General features: G+C 42.9%; 1 protein-coding gene across 3 annotated transcripts in view; it reads right to left on the reverse strand.

Annotated features, from left to right (window-relative positions):
* Positions 1-24,350, reverse strand: part of KANK1 (KN motif and ankyrin repeat domains 1) — a 561,634-nt gene that overhangs the window by 430,605 nt on the left and 106,679 nt on the right. The window contains exon 1 of one of the 3 annotated variants that reach the window (XM_069228570.1): positions 1,622-1,642. The exons of the other annotated variants lie outside the window; for them this stretch is intronic. The gene's annotated coding sequence lies outside the window, so the exon portion shown is untranslated. Of the gene's footprint in view, positions 1-1,621; positions 1,643-24,350 lie in introns of those variants that run through there. 3 annotated transcript variants of the gene reach the window in all.

The following is a 24,350-nucleotide window of genomic DNA, read 5'->3' on the forward strand; positions in this document are numbered from 1 at the left end:
ATCAGTAGTAAAAGGCTTTAAACCACACAGTTAGGCCCACAAGCTTCTGCTTGCCCTATGGCCCTTTGAAAGGGGTTGTGATAAAGCTTTACTATGGGGAAAAGCAGAACAATGATCCAGCACGAAAATGAAAGACTGTCTGCATAGTCCGCTTAATTCATAAAGATTGTGACTAATAGTTGGCAGGGCTCAAGAACGTTTGCTCTCACAAGACAACGAATCCCAAGTGAAAAAAGGGGAGGACCAATCCAGATATTTAGAAGCCACCAGCTCCAGATATGTGAACATTGAACATTGCCTTCACCAATAGAAGGAAAATCATTTCATATATCATTTAAAAAACCTACCAAGAGTTTGTGAAAACATATGGGTACCATCAAGAGCAAGACATCCATCAGAAAGCCGAAATCATGAAATCTGAGAATGCCATCTCCACCTCGCACACCTGCCCACCTACCAGATCTGTCTTCAAGGCTTGGCGTTAATGTTCCTACTTGTGAGAGGTATGCAGCCTGCTGGGTCTATCCACATTCATGATTAATAACTGGGCACATCGCTCAGTACCAAAGGTACACGGACAACTGTATTGGTGGACAGACTGTGTGTTTGTCTGGTCAAATACAATGTATCAAATCACATTCCTCTGGTGGCGCAGGAGAAAATGTTTCATAGCCTTAGTGACTGAACTCCAACAGCTCAGTATGAAGTGAAGTGCTTTTCTTTGAAAATTGGCAGGTGTAGTACGAACCCTGGTGGCAAACATCCCATCATATTGTTGTGTAGCCATTTTAGTTATAGCTCCATGCACGTTATTTTAACACACTAGGCCGCTGTGCACTTTAACCTAGATATATTTTATTCCATGTTGCTTTATTATTGTTACAATAACCACTTTTACGGTCTTATTTTATTTTCCGTTTATCTAACTTTTTTCGCCTAGGCCAGCACTCTGTTCTCAAACAAGACTGTAGACGGGTCCAGGGGGCCCCGTCTCACTCACCTCGAGTCCGCCATCTTTCGGCCGGCTACATGGAATCGGCGCGGCGTTCCCCTGGCAACGGGGAGACGCCACGTCGTTACAGCGTCGACGACTTCCGCTTACACGGAGTGAAGAGGGAGGCGGATCCGGAAGGGAAGCGCGCGACGGAGCACCAGGGAGGAGAAGAGCGGAGAGCGACTGGAACGCGAGACGGGGAGGAGACGGGCGGAAAGGAAACCCCGATCGGAGAGAGGAGGACAGACCCGATAGCCATCCCAGCGAGGATCCAGGGAAAAACCCTCAGAGGAAACAACGTAACGCGGGAGCCGGAGAAGGAAGAGACGCCGGAGAGGCGAGAAAGCCGCCACGACCCAGGAGGGTCGTGGCTTGACAAGGTACGGTCCCTCCTAGGGACGGGAGTATCACGGGGAGGTTCGGTTACGGGGAAAGGCACCAGGGAAGTGGGAGGAAGGACGGGGAGGGTGAAGGAGAGACAAGGGAAGGGGCAAGAAGGGATATAAGCACACTATGGACCCCAGCTACCCTAAAGCCCAACCCTGACCACCCCCTCACGAACTTGCCCGCATGCTGCCTTAAACCTCACGAGTACCGTACCCCACCCAGTATCCCAGAAGTACTTACCGATTCCTTTATTTTTGTTTCTTCCATTTTCGGCCGAAACCCGAGAGAGAGACGGCCATCCTCCCCAGACCAAAGGCGACCGGAAAAAGGGGAAAACCTAGGAGCAAGAAAGAAGCCAAGGAAAGCAGAAACTCCAAAGACTTAAAACCCTAAAAGCAACGATTAAAAGAAATAGCCTGTGAATGAACAGAGAATAAAATTCAATTATAAAAATATCCCAACCTTTTGACTCTACTTGATCCGCTCGTAATACAGCCCACCACAGTGGTGTCAGAAGTGGGATCACTTCTCAGGTGGGCTTACGAGCGTTTCATCATGAGTGAAGCCCCATCCCTTGAGGACATAATTAAACAACTCGCAGAAGGACAGAGACATCTGCAGTTGGTGTGGGAAGCCCACCAAAGAGAGGCCAAGGAAGACCGGGAGGCCTTACAATCGGCGTTAAAAAGTCAGGCTACAATACTAGCCAATAATCAATTAGTGCATGAGACTGCAATACAAAAACTAACCAGTACCATCGCGGCCAGTAAGGTACACCCAAATGTTCCCAGTTCAGTCCTCCAAAAGTACCAAGAAGGGGAAGACCCAGACTCATTTTTTACGAATTTTGAGAGGGTAGCCTCTTCTGCTCAATGGCCAGAGGATCGCTGGGGTCAGTATGTGGCCCCCTTGCTTACAGGATTCCTGCAGACGGCCTACCAATCCGCCAACCCTGATGGTACGACCCCCTATAAAGAGATAAAAAAAAGTATCCTGGGGCGGGTTGGGCATGATACGGAATATTACCGGTTACGATTTAGAAAAATAAAATGGAGTGCGAACGAGGACCCTCGCTCCCTCTATTTTCGGGTGAAAGACCTGGCTCAAAAATGGTTAGGACCCATAGGGACCACTCGGGAGGATGTCATTAAGACAATTACTTTAGAACAGTATCTGGATTCACTACCCCTTGGTACCAAGAACTGGATCCGACAACATCCAAACATGAACACTGAGGTTGCGATTGATTTAGCTTGTGCTTTCCATCGTTCCACGGAAAGTAAAACCGTCACCCCGAGACCTTTCCAAAAAAACCCCATCCCTCCACTAAAACCAACTCCCAGGTATTTCCCAGAGGAACCGCGGCTCCCTACACCCCTAGAACATCACCCTATGCAGTCCCCACAATGTTTCCACTGTGGAGAATGGGGGCATATAGCCAGAATATGTCCCAGGAAATCCGAAGGACCGGAACCTATGGAAATTGGGGTTACACGACAAAGAGTTCTGTGTACAGGGAAAGGGAATGAGAAATTTAGATACCTGGTCACCATAAATGGACTGATGATTTCGGCACTAATTGATTCAGGGTGTGGCCAATCCGTAATCAGGAAGGATATAATCCCTGTGGATACTTCGGTCACTAACCGCTGGGTCTCCATATGTTGTATACATGGAGACAAAGGAACTTATCCCCTCACCACGGTCAAGATAGAATGGGGCCCCTTTCAGGATATGCTTTCGATAGGAGTCATGGAGCAACTCATCGAGGATTGCATTATCGGGACTGATTATAGTCGATTCTATGACTTATTAGATCAAGTCCGTAAACCCGTTGGGGCTCCCGAGTGGTGGACCGAAGCCCCTTTTTCCAAAGTCCCCCTAGAAGTACCACCGGACCGGAAGAAACTTACACGAAACAAGAAAAGACGGGAGAAAAGACAGTATCAGGAAACCCGAAAGACAAAGGATGTTCCTAAACTAGTAGCAGAGATTAGTAGCAGACCCATCTCCTTCCAAAGCAGCCAGAGAGAAGATCCTACCCTTTCCCATGCTTGGAACTCAGCCCGAACAGAGATCACTAATGAGGTGGGTCCTTATTTTCTTATCAAGAAACATCTCCTATACCGGATCACTAAAACAGCCAAAGGGGAAACCAAACAACAGTTAGTTGTTCCAGAACCATTTAGAGCTCACGTACTGTTTTTAGCCCACAATCAACCCGGGGGAGGTCATTTTGGTCGGGAAAAAACGGAAGAATACCTAATGCGAAAATTCTATTGGCCCGGAATATACGCTCAGATTCGTAGATACTGTTCCCAATGTCCTCGATGCCAATTAACTGAACCAGGGTTGCCCAGGAAAGCACCATTATACCCCTTACCCATTATTGATACCCCCTTCAAACGAGTGGGCATGGACCTGGTGGGACCCCTCCTTTCCTCTTCTAAAGGGCATACCTACATATTAGTCATAGTTGACTATGCGACTAGATACCCAGAAGCCATACCCCTCGCCAGCATGACCACCAAGACAATAGCCCAAGCCATGATCACAGTGTTTTCCCGAATTGGTTTTCCCCAGGAAATATTGACGGATCGATAAGATTTTGCATTGATTTTCGCAAACTTAACGAGATTTCCCTTTTTGACACCTACCCCATTTCCCGGGTGGATGACATCTTGGAGAAATTAGGGAAGGCTCGTTATTTATCCACCCTGGACTTAACCAAGGGGTATTGGCAGATACCCCTCCATCCCGGTGCCAAGGAAAAGACAGCCTTTTCAACCCCTTCCGGCCTTTACCAATTTACGGTTTTGCCGTTTGGTCTTCACGGCGCCCCCGCGACTTTCCAGCGTCTGATGGATCGAATCTTAAAACCATTCCAAATGTTTTCAGCCGCCTACCTAGACGACATAGTCACTTTTAGCGAAACCTGGCAAGAACACTTAGTACATCTAGATACGGTCTTTTCCACCCTAACGGAAGCCGGTTTAACTGCCAACCCTAAGAAGTGTTTACTAGGAAACACTGAAATCTCCTATTTGGGTTATATCATAGGAAATGGCACTCTACAACCACAGCAAAACAAGGTTGAGGCCATATTACAAACAGCTAAACCTAAAACAAAAAAAGACCTACGGTCGTTCCTGGGTTTAGTAGGATACTACCGCCGGTTTATCCCGAATTATTCCACCATTGCTGCTCCTTTGACTGACCTCCTGACCAAACAAAACCCCACCAGATTAGCTCCATTTTCGGACCTCCAACAGAGTAGCTTTGAACGATTAAAACAGTCTCTTGTCACGGACCCAATACTGAAATGCCCGGATTTCATGAATACTTTTCACTTATATACTGATGCGTCGGACGTAGGCCTCGGAGCCGTACTTACGCAGCCCGATGAAGAGGGTTTCGACCACCCAGTGGTTTTTCTAAGTAGGAAATTATTTCCGCGAGAGACCCATTACCCAACGATTGAGAAAGAATGTCTCGCCATTAAATGGGCCGTCGACTCCTTGCAGTATTATCTCTTAGGTAGGTCCTTCGTTTTGTTCACTGACCATGCCCCTCTCACCTGGCTGGCCGCTCACAAAGACTAACTCCAGAATCTTGAGATGGTTCCTAGAACTGCAACCCTTTACATTCCAGGTTCGCCATATCCCGGGTTCCCTACAGGGACCCGCCGACTACCTCTCCCGGTTCCCTCCGTCTTCGGACCTCGAACAGCCCCGATCTAGGGAAGGGGGTTGTAGACGGGTCCAAGGGGCCCCGTCTCACTCACCTCGAGTCCGCCATCTTTCGGCCGGCTACATGGAATCGGCGCGGCGTTCCCCTGGCAACAGGGAGACGCCACGTCGTTACAGCGTCGACGACTTCCGGTTACACGGAGTGAAGGGGGAGGCGGATCCGGAAGGGAAGCGCGCGACGGAGCACCAGGGAGGAGAAGAGCGGAGAGCGACTGGAACGCGAGACGGGGAGGAGACGGGCGGAAAGGAAACCCCGATCGGAGAGAGGAGGACAGACCCGATAGCCATTCCAGCGAGGATCCAGGGAAAAGCCCTCAGAGGAAACAACGTAACGCGGGAGCCGGAGAAGGAAGAGACGCCGGAGAGGCGAGAAAGCCGCCACGACCCAGGAGGGTCGTGGCTTGACAAGGTACGGTCCCTCCTAGGGACGGGAGTATCACGGGGAGGTTCTGTTACGGGGAAAGGCACCAGGGAAGTGGGAGGAAGGACGGGGAGGGTGAAGGAGAGACAAGGGAAGGGGCAAGAAGGGATATAAGCACACTATGGACCCCAGCTACCCTAAAGCCCAACCCTGACCACCCCCTCACGAACTTGCCCGCATGCTGCCTTAAACCTCACGAGCACCGTACCCCACCCAGTATCCCAGAAGTACTTACCGATTCCTTTATTTTTGTTTCTTCCATTTTCGGCCGAAACCCGAGAGAGAGACGGCCATCCTCCCCAGACCAAAGGCGACCGGAAAAAGGGGAAAACCTAGGAGCAAGAAAGAAGCCAAGGAAAGCAGAAACTCCAAAGACTTAAAACCCTAAAAGCAACGATTAAAAGAAATAGCCTGTGAATGAACAGAGAATAAAATTCAATTATAAAAATATCCCAACCTTTTGACTCTACTTGATCCGCTCGTAATACAGCCCACCACAAAGACATTCTTGAATACTCTGTGCTTCTTCCAAGGCTACAGCACAGTACATTGCCAGTGAACGTTGTAGAAGTTTAGTCTCCAACATTCGTAGGAAATACACATCCTTAAGTAGGGACATTTTCTCAGAATATCAGCTACGTATTATAAAACACACTTCATTGTCCCTTACACGTTAGAGGGAGATTCCAGCCAGTGAACCACGATTGTATGCGGATTGCTTCGCTACAGATGCTAACGCAGACCGCAGGCATTTGCTCAGGTATGGGGGGTTTATGTCTTCCCAGGGGAACCTGAAGGGCAGAATTAGAGCTTAACATGCTGAGCTCTATCATAGCCTAGGTAGGAATTAGTCCATCGATTATAGTGACAATATGATAGAGTTGTTTTTATGCTTCACTCTTCTCGTCACAATTTTAATACTGTCATGTTGTGTCATCTTGGTTATTGCAGCTCACATTTTGCTATCCAAGATGCAGTCATTCTATTAAACTCATTATTGAAACGTATACTGCCTCTGTTTGTCATTTATATATGAGACTGAACTGTTAATGAGAGAACCTGATGACACCTGGGTGACCACGACTTCCCTGAGAAGCCAAGTATGTCATGCGCTCGGCTGCCCAGTCATCCCTATCGTTGGGTGGAGATGAGGCGCTGCTAGTTAGCCGGAGAAAAACCCGGATTGGAGCGACAGGTGTCACCTGCAGTGGGTCAGACTTAGTCTCCCACACCGTGGGCGATTCTGCTGTTCATAATCCAGTAGTCTCATTAGAATAATGAGAGCCTACGCGACAATATGCTGTAACAGGCAGGTGGATATTCCCTTCCCCCGTTTTGAGTGGTTACAAAAATTGGCAGATGTCCAGTCCCCACATATAGAGCTTAAACTCTCAATAGGGAGGAAAAAACATCTGCCAATTTGGCAGATATTCTGAAACTGCCAAACTCTTAATAATTCTTATGCATCACTACAAGCTAAAATATGAAATAGCATAAAAATGTGAACCTAAAGTGAATATTTCTCTAGGGTGTTTGAGTTTCTTTATTTAAATTATGGACCTCACCTTGTGTGTGCTGCCTCCATCGCATCCCCAATATCTCCTGGCACAATATATACGTTAACCATTTCAACATGTTTACAGTCACAGAATTGTGTGTCAGTAAAGTTAGTACATCTTCATTCATATTTACATTTTAATAGCACTGTATTAGCTTATACTATTTTACTCACAATTAAATGTCAGGATAAGGCATGAAGTCCTTCAGGATTTCCCCCTCATTTGAAGGTACTGCCAAAACTAGAAAGTGTCCCACTTTTGTGTCAGAACACAGTCCGATTCAACTCGGGCTAGCGTTAATAGTTAATACTGATATTTTTAATAGGTCGTATTAATATTATTTGCTATCATTATCGCTGGTTCTGCTAGCAACCCACAGTGGCCCCTGAATCGGATGTGTCAGTCGTGCCACACAGGGAGACGTTTGGCAGAACGTCTTAGTGAGCACAAGTGAAAAATACACTTTACTAGTTAGCTTTTGGAATATACATTATCCGGATATAATTTTTAAAGGACCATTCTGTAAGGGGCACAACCAAAGCTAATCGATTAGGTAGTCCACATTATGTCACATCTCTAAAGGATATCGCAATTTATTTCGATATTTTGTGCAATCGTATTAAGCTGTGAAATGAAAGGGAAACTGGACTGAAAAATGAAGATACTTCCTGTTTAAAGTGGCATTCACAAATTACATAATTATCTGCAATTTAACCGATGGCACAATGGCAGCGGAGGAGGCAGATTGGAGAGTGAAAGCTTTTTCCCCTTTCACACAAGGCTTTTGAGTTTTATGTTCATTCCCAGCAGCCGACGAGGCAGAACAATGGCTATTAAAGAGAACAAAAATACTTAACATTGCCCCCTCATTAGACTGGGTGAGTGTTTAAGACATCTAATGCACTCTTCTTTTTGTAACCTACACTAAAAGCCTTTCAGGCAGGATTTGAGCTAAATGCCACAGCTGCAAATGCAAATTAAGCCTTAACTGCGGATCGCTCTTCTCTGGCAGAGGCTGAGCCTTCTGAAGCATTCTCAGTTCAATACTTCTTTACCCAGGGATTGTGGGTTTCTCTGTCTCTGTTTAATCACAAAATACTAAGAGAGGTTACACATTTTTTTTTTTAAACCGCGAAGAAAAAAAGGGGAGATGCTTAGTCTAGGTTTGACAACAAAAAAATCAAAAAGTTATAGTGTAAATCTGTCTTCCAAGCTTTGCAGAAGGGGAGGTGAATGAAAATGATATTATCCGAAAGGATATTTCACAGTGTGCACATGTCTATGCACGTCCCCACGAGGATGCAGTCACTGTAAGGGGGCCATGCCACACAACTTTACACTGACCATCATTCATAGGAAAGAGGACAAATACACCCAAAATTGGCAATGCTGATAAGTCTGCCTGATAGATAAAATGCCTCTTCAGTCATTGATGGGTTTAGGGGCTCAATAAGCCATCATATATGCCGTCACTAACCCTTGTGCTACTGCTTCCACTCATCCACCCACCCAATCATGCATTCATCCCCTTACACAGCCACAATAAAACACACACATATAAACTCAACAACTTATGCAAGAAAAATTGACAAGAATCAAAGTAGAAAAAATGAAAACCTGCCGGAGCCTAAACATGGCTGGCATAGTCCAATATAAATAAGATTAAACATAGCAGTGGGTGGTTATTGTGCCAAGTACTGGACACAGTGTATTGTCAATGTAAAGGTCCAGGACGCACGGACAGTAATATGCCATGATGGTCACCTGGCTTAGAGGCAGTGGCCAAGTGGGCTGCCCTAAGAAATGACAGGGGACCAATAAGAGTGGCAAATGCAAAACTAAGGGACTTGGCAAAGAAGGATGGTCATTTTTAGGCAGATGTGTACATTTGATCAGAAAAATAGTGTCACGCAAGGGGTAGGAGAGCCAATATCTGAAGTGGGTTGACCCACTGCCCCATGCCAGGCAAGTGTAAAAGACACTCATACAAACCAATGGCAGAGAGGGTTGGAACAAAAAAAAAGTAAGAGATAGAGAGAAATAGTGTGTCTGTGTGTTTTTTCGTGATTTGTTTTAATAAAAGATGCTGGCAGACAACTTACCCTGTCAAACACGGTCAGTCATTCTGAAAAAATTATAGAAAACATTCCTGCAGTGTAAACCCTTTACCAAAAAGTTTTGCCAAAGGGGATCAACACCAAAATCCTTGCCTACAAACATAATTTGTGAGATTTTATGGAACAAAATACAGGTCTCTAGACTTTAACATTGTGCATTAGAAATCCGCTCTTAACGGTCTATTGTCTTTAATATATGAGTTTTATATAAACAAATCAGGCCTCCTGTCAGAACTTTTCACAATAAGCAGAAGAGATCTATGACATCTGAAATACCTTTTATCAATGAACCACTCAGACCTATAAGCTTGTAACCATAACTCAAATCTACTGTAGTTAGCATAAGCTTTCTCACAAGGCAACTATTAGGTATGTACACATTTGCATGGTCAAAATAGTAGAATATTCCTCCTAAGAGGACCAAATATCAAAGCACAAATCTTCTATCCCCATGTTTTTTTGGAGTGGGTCACCAACACCAAACCCCTTGCCTCTTACGATAATCTGAGTTTTTGTTTAGCAAAATACCTGCCTATATGCTTTAGTGCAGTTCACTAACAACCAGTCATTAAAAGTGTATTACCTTTAATACATGTTGTTTACAGAAAGTAAGTCAGGCCTACTGGCTTTGTCATACATTTTCCTAATAAACAGATCAAACTCATGGAATCCAATATAAATGTTCCTAATGAACTAATTTTATCACTTACTTGACACCATAAACACAGGCCTACTGAAGTGCACCTAAGCTAGTTTGCACTATGCATACAGTTGTAAAATTACAAATATTTACTAAATGACAGTCAACAAAACAATACACATCTCTCAAAAGGCCTTACCTAATAAGGATAGCCACAGTGAACATTTTCTATCTCAAATGTTGTCAGAAGGGGTGACCAGGACTATGCCTATTAAGGTAATTTGTAAGATGTTATATAATAAAACACCCGTCGGCAGCCCATGGCACACTGTAATAACAATCACCTGTTAAAGGTCTACTGGCATTAACAAAATATTTTCACAATAATAAGCCACACATATTGCCTTTGTCATCAAATTTTCGTTATAAACATGTCAGGCATATAGCATCAGACATAACTTTTCCCAGTGCCCCAATCAGGCCTACAGCCTTTGCCAGTGGCTTGTGACCATAACCAATTGTACTGAGTGTAAGCATTCCCACAATATTGAATGTATACAAAATTAAGGCTGGCAAAGCAAAATGATATCTCTCCTAAAAGTGCTTGACACTCTACAAATCTGTTATCGCCACAATCCGGTAGAGATGTAACTGTGAGAAACTAACCCATTTTTGTAGTGGGCCCCTAATTTTTGCATGTCTCCGACATCCAATCAGAGCCAGTCCACTTGTTGACGAGTTTGGGACACTTAACCTACTACCTGCTGGATGCCCTCTGTGGAAAACAGCTATATATAAAAAAAAAGGTTTTTCAAGATATGTCCTTATGAAGGTGTTGTGAACCATTTTGATTTCCACTGAAACACCGAGTCAACTGATTTCCTTTATATATGAAATTTTATTACTGAAATGTAACCTTGAAAATGATGTTATGTATTGGATAACCATATGATTTCATGAAGTAATTTATAAACTAATGTATGTGATTTTAATGTGTTTTTAATATATGTAGTTTGTTACGATCATAAATGAAGAATTTTGAGACAGCGACTACTTATATAAAGATTTTATAGTATTATTTTCCATTCTTTTTACAATTATGCTAGTGATTGCCCCAATGTGTATCTACTATTGATGTTTGGATGTGATATTTGTGGTACCCTAAAGCAGTGGCGGTTTCTTCATTAGGGCTGCAGGGCTCCGCCCCAGCTTCAATTTCTGCATCATTCATAACAGTGTGACCCTCGCTCTGCGCGAGGGTCAGGCAAAACTACAGGCACTTTTGTAAGACAAATGTGCTGCAGCACATGTGCTGGCCGTCGCAGGATTTATAGGGCTTACCTGATGTCAGCCCTGGCCTCCGGCAGCCCACAACACTGTAAGGCACTGCCTCTTATGACGCACTGAAGCCTCGGTGAAAGAAAACAGCCTGGGCGCTTTAGCATCAGCCCTGGGTTTCGAAAGCTGGCTGTCAGTCAGCAAGGCTGTGAAGCACTGCAGCCCTTCGTCACAGGGTGGGTGGGAACAAGCCTCCATGGCCCCACATCATTCTGGGAGTAGCTGGGAAAGGATTGCAGTGTACACGAGGCTGGCTGACCACGACGTGATCTGCATGCAGTGGCCACGGGGAAAAGGTAAGTATTTTACTTTAAAAAAAAATGTTATTCCCCCATCCCCTGCCTCACTCCATGCCCCCTTAACCCCTCCGTCCCTCCCTTTGAGATTTGCGGTCAGGTCACAACTTCTATGTCCAGAGCAGGCCTGGAGGCAAAGTCAGGAGTCAGGACGAATGATCTATATGTAAAGATAGGTGTGCAGCGTGCGCCCACACTTCTTTAAGCATTTAAAAACAACTTTTATAAAAGCCAAAAGCATTCATTTTGGATAATTCAAACTTTGGTCCACGGCTACTACAACAGTCAGTTCACACACGTGCTGGCTCGTCCGATCTCATTCACTCACTACTAAGTGATGATTATGCTCGGAGTTTTTCTTTTCCATAACAAGAACAATAAAAGGAATGCCTGTGCAGCAACCACAAGTGCTTTTCAAATCGGAAATACTATTCTTATTTCACACATTAATGTGCAGGAATTTAGAAGTCACTGGCACCAAATAAGCAATGTTGTTTTCCACTTCCTTGGCGGGAGGGGATAACTGGGAGGGGAGTGTGGGCTAAGAGTAGAGGGGGGATGGAAGCCATGGCGAACATCAACAGCTGTTTCCAAGACAGATGGCACGCACCTTGTAAAAAGAAAAGTCAGCAAAACCTAATGAAAAGTTACTGAAAGGTTACGAAGAAAATGCATCTGAAAAGGATAACGTAACTGGTGTAACAAGAATGAATATAAATTAAAATCACTACACAAACTGTTGTTGATCACTAAGATCACAGTGCTGAGAGCTGCTGTGCATTGTATATTTAAGAAAGGAAGCAGAGTTTTTTGCACTGAACCAGGATTGGTGGAGGGTGGACAGAGAAGCCAAGGAGACTGCTACGAGCCACAGTTACTAGTAAAGTGAAGTTGTTTCTATTAATGCTTTCCCTTTAAATGGCATCAGGCCTCTTCCTATGTAATCCGGCTTTTAATCACACTGGCCAGCACAGGATTTGTTTAGCTTTGCATTCAATGCATGTAATGGTTGTGCTGCACAGACTTTCAGATATTCTGCTTTCTGAGCAGGACGATAAATTATCCGGGCATGTTGCATGATTCCCCGTTTTTTGGTGGCCAAACTGCAATCCATTTTTAGGATTTAATTTGCCTTTCCTTTCTCGCGCTCGTGTGCTCTACTACTCTCCTTCGCTTCCTTCTTGGTCCAGCCCAGGGCCCTATTGAGGGGTTGGAATCCTGTAATCTCCCTGTGCCTAAAAAGAAAATGACTGGAATGTGACCTTGTGTGATGTAATCTTGCGTTCATGTGAAGCGCTCTGTCGGTCCTATCTCTCGCAGCGCTATATAACACTGCAAAAATGTCATTAAAAAAATTGCAAAATGGGGCATGTAAGATAATATTTCAGGAACAATCTGGCAAACAGAAAGAAACGTCTGTGAGGTAGGAATAGGGAGATGCATACATGTCAAAATAAGCTAACATGAAGATTTGTCTGACTATTATTAAAATGTTAAGTTGAGGAAAGAAATCATACCTTATAAATCAAAAGTACCTGTCAGTGTCACTGGGTTAAAATGAGCAGAATTTGCCGAAACTACATCTTAGAAAGTTTGGAGTTCCAATCCAAGGAGTTAGCTAAGGGAGTTTTCTGGGTGAGCAAGGTAGAAGAGATTTGTAAAGTGTGTGTATGTTTGTGTGTGTGTGTTGGTAATCTAGGCCTAACTGACTCACAGACTTGGTAATAGGCCTCGAGATGTTGCAGGTCCATTGGTTCGACCTTTATAGGATGTGTACCCAGGGTTTTTACAAGCCCTTTAAGGGGTGCTCCCAAAGGTTTAGCCTGATAGCAACCTTCATTTTCTTTATGGGAAAACAACTGCATTATTTTCCTGGGGGGAAATGTTTTCAGTGACTGAGGCCTTATTCCCTGGGGGATTAGAGGGGCCTCGAACGGTTGTTAATAAAATTAAAAGTTAGTGATCGGAGGAGCTGGGAGAGAGGAAAAGGGGAAACAAAGGTAAAGGTTAGGGGTACGAACTAAAAAGCTGAAAAGCAAGGAATCTTAAAAAAATGCCACTCTCCATGCAGCATCCCTTCCCAGTGTCAGGATGGAGACAGCGGGCTGCTTGTTAGGGAAGCCTTGTTTAATACTCCTTTGTATTGACTTTAAACTATCACAAAATTAACAAAAATCAATGTGGTGGTCTAGTGGCTGACTTGTCGACTTTTGAGTCAGAAGAATCACACTTCTAAAGGTATATTAATAAATAAAGAAACCTGTGAGGTACTAGAATGGTTATCTCATACTCTGTTATAAAGTTCTATGGTTAAATTAAGTAAGCAGCTACCTATGTTGTTATCATATGAAATCTCTTTTGTGATGTTTATAACTACACTTTCACAATTGCTTTATTAACCTCCTTGCTTTCTCAGATTTGCTTGAAAATGCACCATTTGCCCACTCTTTTTTCAAACTTTTCTCGGGGAGAACATCCACGAAACCCTCTTATGTTAGGCTGGCTCGCTACGCTCACTTCTCACAGTACACTCACCAGCAACTTTTATGCCCCACTACTTTCAAATGTCACCAGCCGCCACTGCCCTAAAGGATAGCAAGCACAAAAGGGAATTTTGTTTGTTGTTCAGTTGTAAACTACTCTGCCCCTTTTGGCAGTAAAAGGTGTCTTTTTCTGTTTGGAATTGTATTGTGTTCTGTACACGGACTGTTGGTACTGCTTAAATGTAGCATGCACTTCTCTAAGGATTGCCTGTTGCTTGCCCCTTAGCTACCAGGGGCTGAGCTTAGAGTAGGGTTTATCGGGTTGGCAGGAGCACCAATCTCCCATATTAATAACCCCAATTCCGAAAATAACCAACATCAAAAAGCTTACCTGCTATGGTAATCTATGACATTGCATTAATCAAAATGCCTCTCTACAGGCTTTAATATAGAGTAATAACAATCCACCCTTTGATGCATGTTGACTTTAACATATGCTTTTCACAATAAATATGTGAGGCCTATTGCCTTTTCATAACGTTTCAAATTAAACAGAATCATGCCTACAGTCTTGATCATTGGTTTGGCACAATAACCAATTGAGTCCTGCTGTTTAGGACAAAAAGGGCAAAGCAAGAACTCTTTTTGAGAGAAAGCACACAACTTCTGCCCAATCAAATACTGTATTCAAGGGACTGAAAACGTGGGCAGAGCCTAAGCCCATCTCTCAATAGTACACCTGAAAACCTTTTTTTCTGTTGATCGACAAGTCTAGCAACAGCTGCACGGTCAACTCAAACCTAAAAAGTTATGTTATTTCAAACAAATCAACACATTCCTGAAACGTACAGAAGACTAAGTCAAGATTAGGCCCATTTCCTGTCCACCTCAAAACACAAAAAAATTATATTGAGAAAGTAACTTTTTGTCAACATTTGCATACATTTGCAGACTCATTTCTAAAATCAGCAATAAAATAAGGCAATAAGGAATGTTTTACTTTTAACCAGGAAAACTGGGCTGATGGTATTCTGTGGCTGTAGTATTTTCGATAGAATGTATTTATCGCACTTGGCACATAAAAAAGGGGAGAGTGGAACAAGGCAGGTGACAGATGATCAAAGACTGCAGAAGAAAAGAGAGCAACAACACAGGTAACATACACAGTGCCTAGAGCTACATGCCGAGGAAGCGTGGTTACTACCCCAAACAGTTCATCTTTCACTCATGGGAACCCTGCACACTGAGGTATGCTTGGCAACATCATATATTATTAAAGAAAACACATTCTGGGGAACCTGAGGACGCAGCAATGGAATTCATAATCCATATTTTCCTTTACACGCCCACTAGAAGTAAGGCATACCAAAATAAAAGCTCTTTTTTGGCACCATTTAGGTCTTAAAACAACAAAAATGAAGGGACAGCACATTTTATATCTTCCTATAAACTCCTGACAGTCCTATTACTTCATTGAAAAGTGACCAAACTGTGGAATCTAAACGTGATAACCTCAACTCCTCACTACCCACAGTCCACCTGGAAAGATAAACATGCTGAAAAACGTCAACATTGACTGATGAAAAGGTCCTGGGTTTTTCCTGCAAAGCCTTGAAACTGCCATCGGGCGGGATATAGTCGAACAGCAGAAGATTGACCTCACCGATTATTAGCGTGGCCCCAATTACACTCAAAAATAGACTCAGGTGAGTTTCAAGAGTCTGCAGCTGATGAAACTCCAGGGAAGCCTCGGGTTCGTCAAATGAGCTATTAAACAGCCGCCTGCTCCTGAAGAGGTACGGCATGTCTCGAGTAAAGAGCTGAACTGAGTTTATCTAGTTCTAACTCCCTTGTATTTTGACTGGCACTAACCTTTCAAAGGTGTATGTGCTGTAGGCACACATAAAAACATAGGGAGCTATCAGCAGAGGTGGGCCTGGCTTGGGAAGAACAGCCACGCGATGCAAATCCATTCAGGAAGTACTCCGACTAGCTCCAAAGGCTTCTGTCATGAGAGCAGCAGGGTCAGTGGTGCCAGGCTAATCGGTGTGATGTGCCCAATAACCCCCAAATGTGTAGCTGCCTTTTTCTATGCAGCTAGGGGTTGTTTTGTTTTCGGTGGAGTTGATGGTGGGTGGCCTGAGAGGCTCTTCCTTATTTTAAGGACCATGGCACCTGCTCTAGGTCAAAGATCAGGTCACACTAAACTAGAACTCTCTTTTCGTACGAAATTGAAGACTCTACTATTCACAGCATAGTCCCTCACACAGTCTATTGGTTTCCCTCAAGCACTGGGAAGACTGCAGGTAGCCATGCGCTGTATAAATCCCATAAACTAAACTAAACACAAAAGTAAGACAATAGGCTACTCTCCAAGAGATTTGGAGGCATTGCTACAGTCCAAGGTGGTCATAGATCTAAGTGTTCAGAATCCCTTAGAACATGGGCTTGGCTGTGGCTTTCTAGGCGAGCCTGTGCAGGATGTGCCTTCTTTCTCTACTAAGCAGTCTCATGTATCCCTTCCCTTTCTCCCACAGTACCTACATATGAGGCTACAGTTTTTTTTCCAGTGTCTTATTCTCTTGGGGTAATATCTCAAAGGGTACCATCTGCACCAGGCAGTGGGGGTGGGTTTATTTTTTAAACTTTTAGGAGCAAGGCAAGGAAGGTAGTCCTGGCAAAGGGTTAGAAAGACTAATTTCTAGCTTTGTGTGGCAATGGTACCAAAGGATTGGTCTTATCCCTGAGATAGCGTGGGATCTCAAAGCCAGTGAGATGTTGTGCTATTAAGGACTGGTAGGTCCAGCAGTAAGGGGAACTTGTAGTTCTACAAGTCTTGCTTAGAAAACCTACAACTGGGAAGTTAAGGAGGATTAGTTGGTCTAGGATAGAGACAGGTGGCGCAGAATGCCTCTCACCATTAAGAAGGACTGATAGGTCACGAAAATGGACAGAATGGGCACAAAGAAATTAAAGTGAACTGCGATCGATGATCGTCAATAGGATGGATTGTATGCCTTAAGGGGCATATTTATACTTTTCACGCAAAACTGAGCTAACACAGTTTTGCATGAAAAAGTATACCGCCAGCTAGTGCCATTCCATGACACCGGCCAGGCGTCATATTTATGTAATTACAGTAGCCAGCGGTAAGGCCCTGCTAGCGTCATAAAAAAAGGACGCTAGTCGGGTGGGGGAGGCATACGGGGAACAGGAGGCTGTGCGTCAAAGGATGACGCTAGTATGGGCAGAGGCATAAAAAATGCTCTTTGACGCACTACCCCCATGGACATGACTCCTGCCTTAGTAAAGACAGGAGTCATGCCCACCACCCATTGGGCCCTGTGCCATGCAGGAAAGCCCAAGTTAGCTAGGCCCTCATCTGCCCCCCAACGGCACTTAAAAACAAAATAATAATAATAATATATTCCTCTCTACTTACCTGACTTACCTTGGGTGGGGGTGTCCCTGGGGCTAAGCAAGGGCACCTGTGGCCCATTCCATGGTCTCCGACCATGGAAAAAGGCCCACAGGTCCCCTAACGTCTGCCATGACCCAGGCATTAAATAATGGCGCTAAGCAAGTTTAGCGTCATTATTTAAAGACCCCTTCCCCTCGTGCTTGATTTTAGTATGGGGATAAATATGGCGCTAAGGCCATATTGTCATTTTTTGTCCCGAACGCCTACCCTTGCATCTCATTGACGCAAGGTAGTTTCCCTCTAGCAAAAAATGATTACGTCCAAAACTTTGGCGCTAGACGGGTCTCGCGCCAAAGTATAAATTTGGAGTTAGGTTTGTGCCGAATTTACGTTAAAAACAATGACGCAAATTCAGCACAAAGCAAGTATAAATATGGGGGCTAGTGCGTAGTGAATTTAGGAAAAGGAGAAGCTGAGTAGAATATTTTATGTATTCACCTAGCAAAATATTTTCGCAAAATAATAGCCAGGTGAGGCATTATTTTACGTGATGTCACATTAAAGCGGTTTTATGTACTTTGCAGAACAAGTTACCAGTAGAAATCTTTTACGGGGCAACATTCTCCACAATCCTGGTTCCTCAAACCTTTCCAAATGGATGCCATTGCTAGAATGTTCCATGCATCCTGGCAATTTCACTGCATGTTAAAACAAATTATAAGCAAGCCTTTTTTTTCAGCATCTCTGACCTCTTGTTTTCCTCCCATTATTGCCTTCTCCCTCATTTCAACCCCACCTTTCTGTGAAGGGAATCCAAAACTCTTCCTGTCCTTTCAATTCCCCCTCTACTACCCAACTGTGCCCCCACCTGTTCTAATTTTTGATGTACACCAGTCATCTAGCCTACCTATATCCTTGTATCCTTACTCACACCCTGGTCCCTAGATCCCTGCCTATAATCTAGTACAGATACCCAACCTATGCCATTCTCATTCTTGTAACCAAGTAACTCTACACATGCCTATACCGGCCATTGCCTGAACCTTTGCCAATACCCTATACTTCTACTGTTGATTACATCCTAGTAATTCTACTCCTCACTAAGCCAGAGTACCTCTTACCTTACACCTGTACCCTAGTACCATAAACATCACCTCTGCTAGTGCATCAGACCTTACTAAGTAAACTTACAAGGTAGACGAGTATAGGCCAATGGACCTTTTGACTGCGCTTCAAGTTTTTCACACCATATGACCCCGTACAGATACAAATAAATACCCACAACAATCAATAACATCAATAATCAATAGGAGTCAGTCATTTCCATACACTATGACCTTGCAGTCATGAATAACCACACCTTTATGCAAAAGTTAGAATGTTTATTTCCCTATATTATTAGTGCTAATGTCACGTAACTTAGTCTCAAAATCAAATGATAAACATACAGAAACCATACAGGCTGACCAAAGCGGCGAAAGTATTGCAATCTAATCAAAGCTTGGGCTACTACACATTCTAATGTTACAATACAAATTAAGAGCAAGAATAACTGCGCAAACAAAATAACATGCATTTAGATTCAGCAAGGAAAACACACCAACTGTTATTACATGTAGAGAACTTCATCAGTGAGAACCCTAACCAACATCAGATTGGAACAGCATGTTGGGACTTCAATCAAAACAATTTAGTCACACAAATTTGGAAAAACATCTAACTATGGCTCTATCAAAACAGCAGTTGGTACCTAGAAACAAAAGCAAATAGACATATCAGTAACATTGTCAGTAAACCTGTCCTCAATATGGTTCAGCAAGCTGGGACAGCCTTCGTCAATAGGACACCAGTTCAGTCAGCAAGCTATCTGGATTCAGCATCAAGGTTCATAATAAAACTCTCTCTAAGCAGTAAAGTTAAGCATGTCTCTCCCCGGGACGGTCAAGAAAATAATGGCGGTATCTCCTCTCAGTGCAGTCTGGCTTAGTTAGATTTCCTAAAACTACTTCTCACATCTTAATTGGTCAGGGGATCGCATGTTTACATCTAATCCAATGAAACAAAAACCTCAAATCTACAATTTTACTATGTCAATGACTTGCTCCTCTTCTACCGCTCCCATCATTCGGCTCGTCAGGTATCAATATTGTTGCTGCTTATACTCCAGTCACTGAATTCATTGTCTTCCCCTGGGAAGGTCAGTCTTACACAAACTACATTAAACATTGTTTCACTAGCAAGTACAGCATCTTCTAGCAAGCAGTTTCTCCTGAGAACGACTTTCAGCTGTGAGCACATGGTCACTCCATTGGAAAATCACAATTTAATTCTCTAATCATCCATTTTATAAAACACCTAAGAAATTCAGCTTGACATGAGGCCATGCAATTAGGCCCAAGACCTCGCTAAGTTAAGGCCTACAGTTAATAAAACTAATACAAAATGCATAACCTTTAATATGACATATTACTACATTAATCAAACATAAGCTCAACATTTCATATTAATAAGCCATAAGTACACTTCGTGAACACTGATGGCCACTCTGGTGTTTCATATTGTACACAAATCCAACACTCAAAATATATGAATATACATTAATAAAACTCATTAATAACTCAGCGTTAACAATCCCTCCCCTGATGACTAAATAGGTCACCACACTAAATCTTCCCGCACAAATGTTTGCTTCAGCTAAAATTCTGCCATTTATATCCCTTCAAATCTTTGTTCCCTTCTTGAATTTCCGTTAAACAATTTTTTGCTTTTCATTTCCTTCCTTCTCTGATCATTTTTCATTTTCTTCATTTTAATCATCCTACACAAGTTATATATTCCCCATGATCCAATTATGCAAATCACAATAATCAATATCCCTGGTATTATTTTCAATATTAACCCTTTCCCAATGTTGCTGAGCCAATTTCCCACTGAAGCAAATCCTTTGCTAACTATCTCCCAAACACCTGGTTCCTTCAACAATTTAAAATCAGCACTTTCATTAGTCAGATTAGTAAGTAAGCTTCTAATTTCTTTACTATTATCAGGAATATATGAACAGCAATGCTTTGAATTAAGCATTAAGCATTGCAAACCCTGCATCTTTTGCTAAAAGAATGTCTAATGCAAGGTGGTTCTGAAGAGTCACAGCTCTTTCCGCAGCCAATTCTGTATCTATCAGGATCATGGCTCCTGAAAAATTTGTCACTGTGTTATCCACATTAGTAGACAACTTTCAAATTGTTGTAGAAAAACACATGTCTACATTCACCCATTCCCACAAAGTGTCAGTACTAGATTTAGGCCTATCTATACAAAGCTTCCCTACGTGTTGCGCATCTAAAGCTAATTTCCCTTGTATTTTTATTGCACTATAAGCATAATTATTCATAAGTCCTTTTCTCTAAGCCCTTTTCTAACTTCTCCTTCAATGCCTTACTCCTGTCATATGTGTGATCTAAGAAGCTCTTTTCTAAAAGTGTAAGCAAGCATTTCAGGTTATTCCTGTGCGCGTAAGCAGTCCCAAAAGTTAATGTAAGCTCAAAGAAACCCCTTACTAGTACTATGTCATTGTCCTTGGCTACTCTACTTAGATACCTAGCTATGGGGACAAACGCAAACACGACATCTTGGTTCTGAATATAAATATTGAATGTATTCCTGGTTATAGAATCTTGTTAGTAACAGACTACAACGTATCTCGTAAGTAAGAGGCAAACTATGATAGGTAACAACTCCTTCGACTGATGAAGGAATCTGCGTACACACAAAACAGTTATTCGCATCCATCGTCTCAACATACTCAATAAGCGATAGAACACATTAGAAGAAAGTTCCCCTCGAGCATTGTCTACGTGCAGATGCTTCTCATCTAACCTAAACCTCACGATCGCTGTTAATGCAGTAGTTGTCTTTAAAGCTGAAGCATGGTTGGCTTTACTCTTGTCAAGAACAGTCATACCCACAATCAATATCACACAGAATTGCCAAACCAACACCCATGTATTTACAGCACCTGTTCTTCCTACCCTGTTGGGCTAATGTTACTCATGATCTGTAAAGAATCAGAAAGTAGGAGAGAAAAATGTATAACTATGCAGCAAAAATCAAAAACAAAAATCTTCTTTCAGCAGTTATTTACAGCTTTCAGCATTACTTCCAGGATCCCTTTCCTCAAAATCGATACGATTGTCAAAATCAGTTTAGCAGCTTTGTCAAATCAGGTTATCTTGTCAATTCAGGTTTCTCAAAAAGTATTTTCCGGTTACTTTCAACAGTGTCTTCTCTTTGCACTTTTCTCAATTTGTCTCAACAGTTCAGTGCATTAGCTTCTTTCAGGTGCCAAAATATTGACCTGAAATGTCTTGATCACAACAAAAATACAACAATTCTCTTTGCCATTCACTTTTAGTTGCCTACGCCCATTCAAGACCTGCGTACCTTCAACCTGCAATTCTCTTTCTTTTCAACTTTCGATCTCCATTCTATTCTCCTTCACTCAGATCTTCTCTCCTTGTCGTATCTACTTCTTCCTCTATTGTTGTCATAACAACTGCTTCCTTTCTCTTTGCTTGCGACTCTGGCCACTAATCTCCTTTCAGTGGACCCTTGGTCAATGCTCTTTTCAGTGTTTAACTTGCTCCATGATTGTTTTTACTTCCTGTCAACATTATTCTGCAATGTTTTCAATTCTTCCAATGTGTCTATTACTTGCAATGCAAAACTTGGACATGTTACATCTTCTTCAGGTAACACTTCCCACTTATCCTTGAACGATATACAGTTCAATACACAAAACCTTGTACCTTTATCCACATATCCATTTCCCATTGACACAAAATCTTGCGATTTCAGATGTGCACTACATTTCACCATGGCAATTTTTCAGGCATTTGGGTAGCTTGCAACAGTTCTTTAATTCTCTCACCATTTCTCACTGGTGAACCAGAAGAGGTCATGAAACCTCTCTGTGACCACAACTGGCTAAAGTCATGGTCTATTCCAAATCCATGCTGGCTATCCGTATAGATGGTAACTTTGAGCTGAGCATAAGCATAGCACGCTCTAGTAAGGGCTACCAGTTCCGCTACTTGTGCAGAATATACTCCTCGAAGCCAGGACGTTTCAAGGATACCAGTAATTGTGCACACGGCATATCCTACTCTCAGTACTCCTGTAGTGTCTCTTAGAAAAGAACCATCAACAAAGATAATTTGGTCATTTTCTTCCAATCGGGTGTCTCTAATATCAAGTCTCAGTTTTGTGCACAAATCAGTTACTACAAGACAATCATGCTCAATGTCTTCCAACTTTTCAATTCCAACATTGCCATTCGGAAGCAAGGTTGCCGGGTTCAGCACTGTACTTCTTTTCAATAACACATTTGGTGACCCCAAAATGCTCGTCTCATATCGAGTCAATCTTGCACCTATTAAGTATTGGGTTCTGGTTCATGTAAGCAAAACTTCAACTCAGGGAGGGACCGTTATTGTTAGCGGATGTCCCATCACAACACCTTCACACTGAGCGAGACCCTGTCCAACCGCTGCAACTGCACACAAACAGCCTAGTAAAGCTGCTGCAACTGGGTCCAAAGTAACTGAAAAATAGGCTACTGGGCAGTTTACACCTCCATAGACCTGTGTCAAGACAGAGAACATGCATCACCCTCATGACAAAACAACGTGAAGGACTTTGTGTAGTCAGGCATACCCAAAACCGGAGCTTTGCACAGACTCTCTCAATTCAGAAAACGCTTTCAGCAAAGCCTGGTCAAACACTAGGGGATCAGTGACTTCTTTGTGGGTCAGCTTCTGCAATGGTTTAGAAATGATTGAAAAATTGGGAATCCACTGGTGAGAATAGCCTACCACCCCTAGAAACATCCTGACATCTCTCTGGGTGGTTAGGGGCTCATCTGCAGTATGGCTGTGACTGTTTCTCTAGATATTTTCCTTATTCCCTTTTCAATCTGGTGACTAAAGTATTTCACTTCTTTCTGACAGTACTGCAATTTAAGTGGAGACACTTTATGACCATTCTTTCCCAAATGGTTCAGCAAGGCAAACGTGCCATACTTGCACTCTTCCTTCATTTTGGATGCAATCAGCAAGTCATCAATGTACTGTACCAATTTTGAGTGGAAAGGCAATTCCAACGACTCCAAATTCCTTTTCAAGATCTGATTAAATATGGAAGGTGATTCTAAAAACCCTTGAGGAATTCGACACCAACAGTAAACTCAGTCCAAAAATTTGAAACAAAAGAGAAATTGGCTGTCCTCCTGGAGAGGCACAGAAAAGAAAGCTTGTGACAAGTCTATGACAGTGAGCCATTCAGCATCACATGGAATCTAAAACAAAATCACAGCTGGATTTGGCACCACAGGGCAAAATTTGATCACAAGGTCATTCATTTTTCCTCAAATCCTAGACAATTTGAACTTTCCCACAGGGATTTTTCAATCCCATTATCTGTGAATTACATGGACTGCTCAACACTTCTTTCAAGACCCCTTGTTTCACAAATTCTGCAATTATGTGAGCGTCCTTCAAAAGGCTATCCTGTGGCATGTGGTACTGGAATCTGATCAAAAACTGCATTTGGCTTTACAGGAACCTTAACTGGCTCAACTCCATTTATCAAACCTATTTCTTTCCCTGTCAGATCCCACACTTCCTTTTTTAACCGTTTAGTGTAAATCAAGAGTAAGCTCCTTTACTGTGAACGCTGGAAAGAAATTAATCAAGGGGTACGCCTCATTAATCGTCTAACACTCGGTCTTTGTAGCTGGGTCATCTTCATCATCACTATTCATCTGGATCTCGATTCAGTTGCTTGAACAAGTAATCGAGCACCTGGTTTTACACAGCAAGTCTCTTCCCAGTAGAGACACTGGGCTTGAATCACAGACTATGAATTTGTGAAATCCTATAAAGTTGCCAA

The sequence above is a fragment of the Pleurodeles waltl genome, chromosome 1_1 (assembly GCF_031143425.1).
Source record: "Pleurodeles waltl isolate 20211129_DDA chromosome 1_1, aPleWal1.hap1.20221129, whole genome shotgun sequence".
Taxonomy (NCBI): Eukaryota; Metazoa; Chordata; class Amphibia; order Caudata; family Salamandridae; genus Pleurodeles; species Pleurodeles waltl.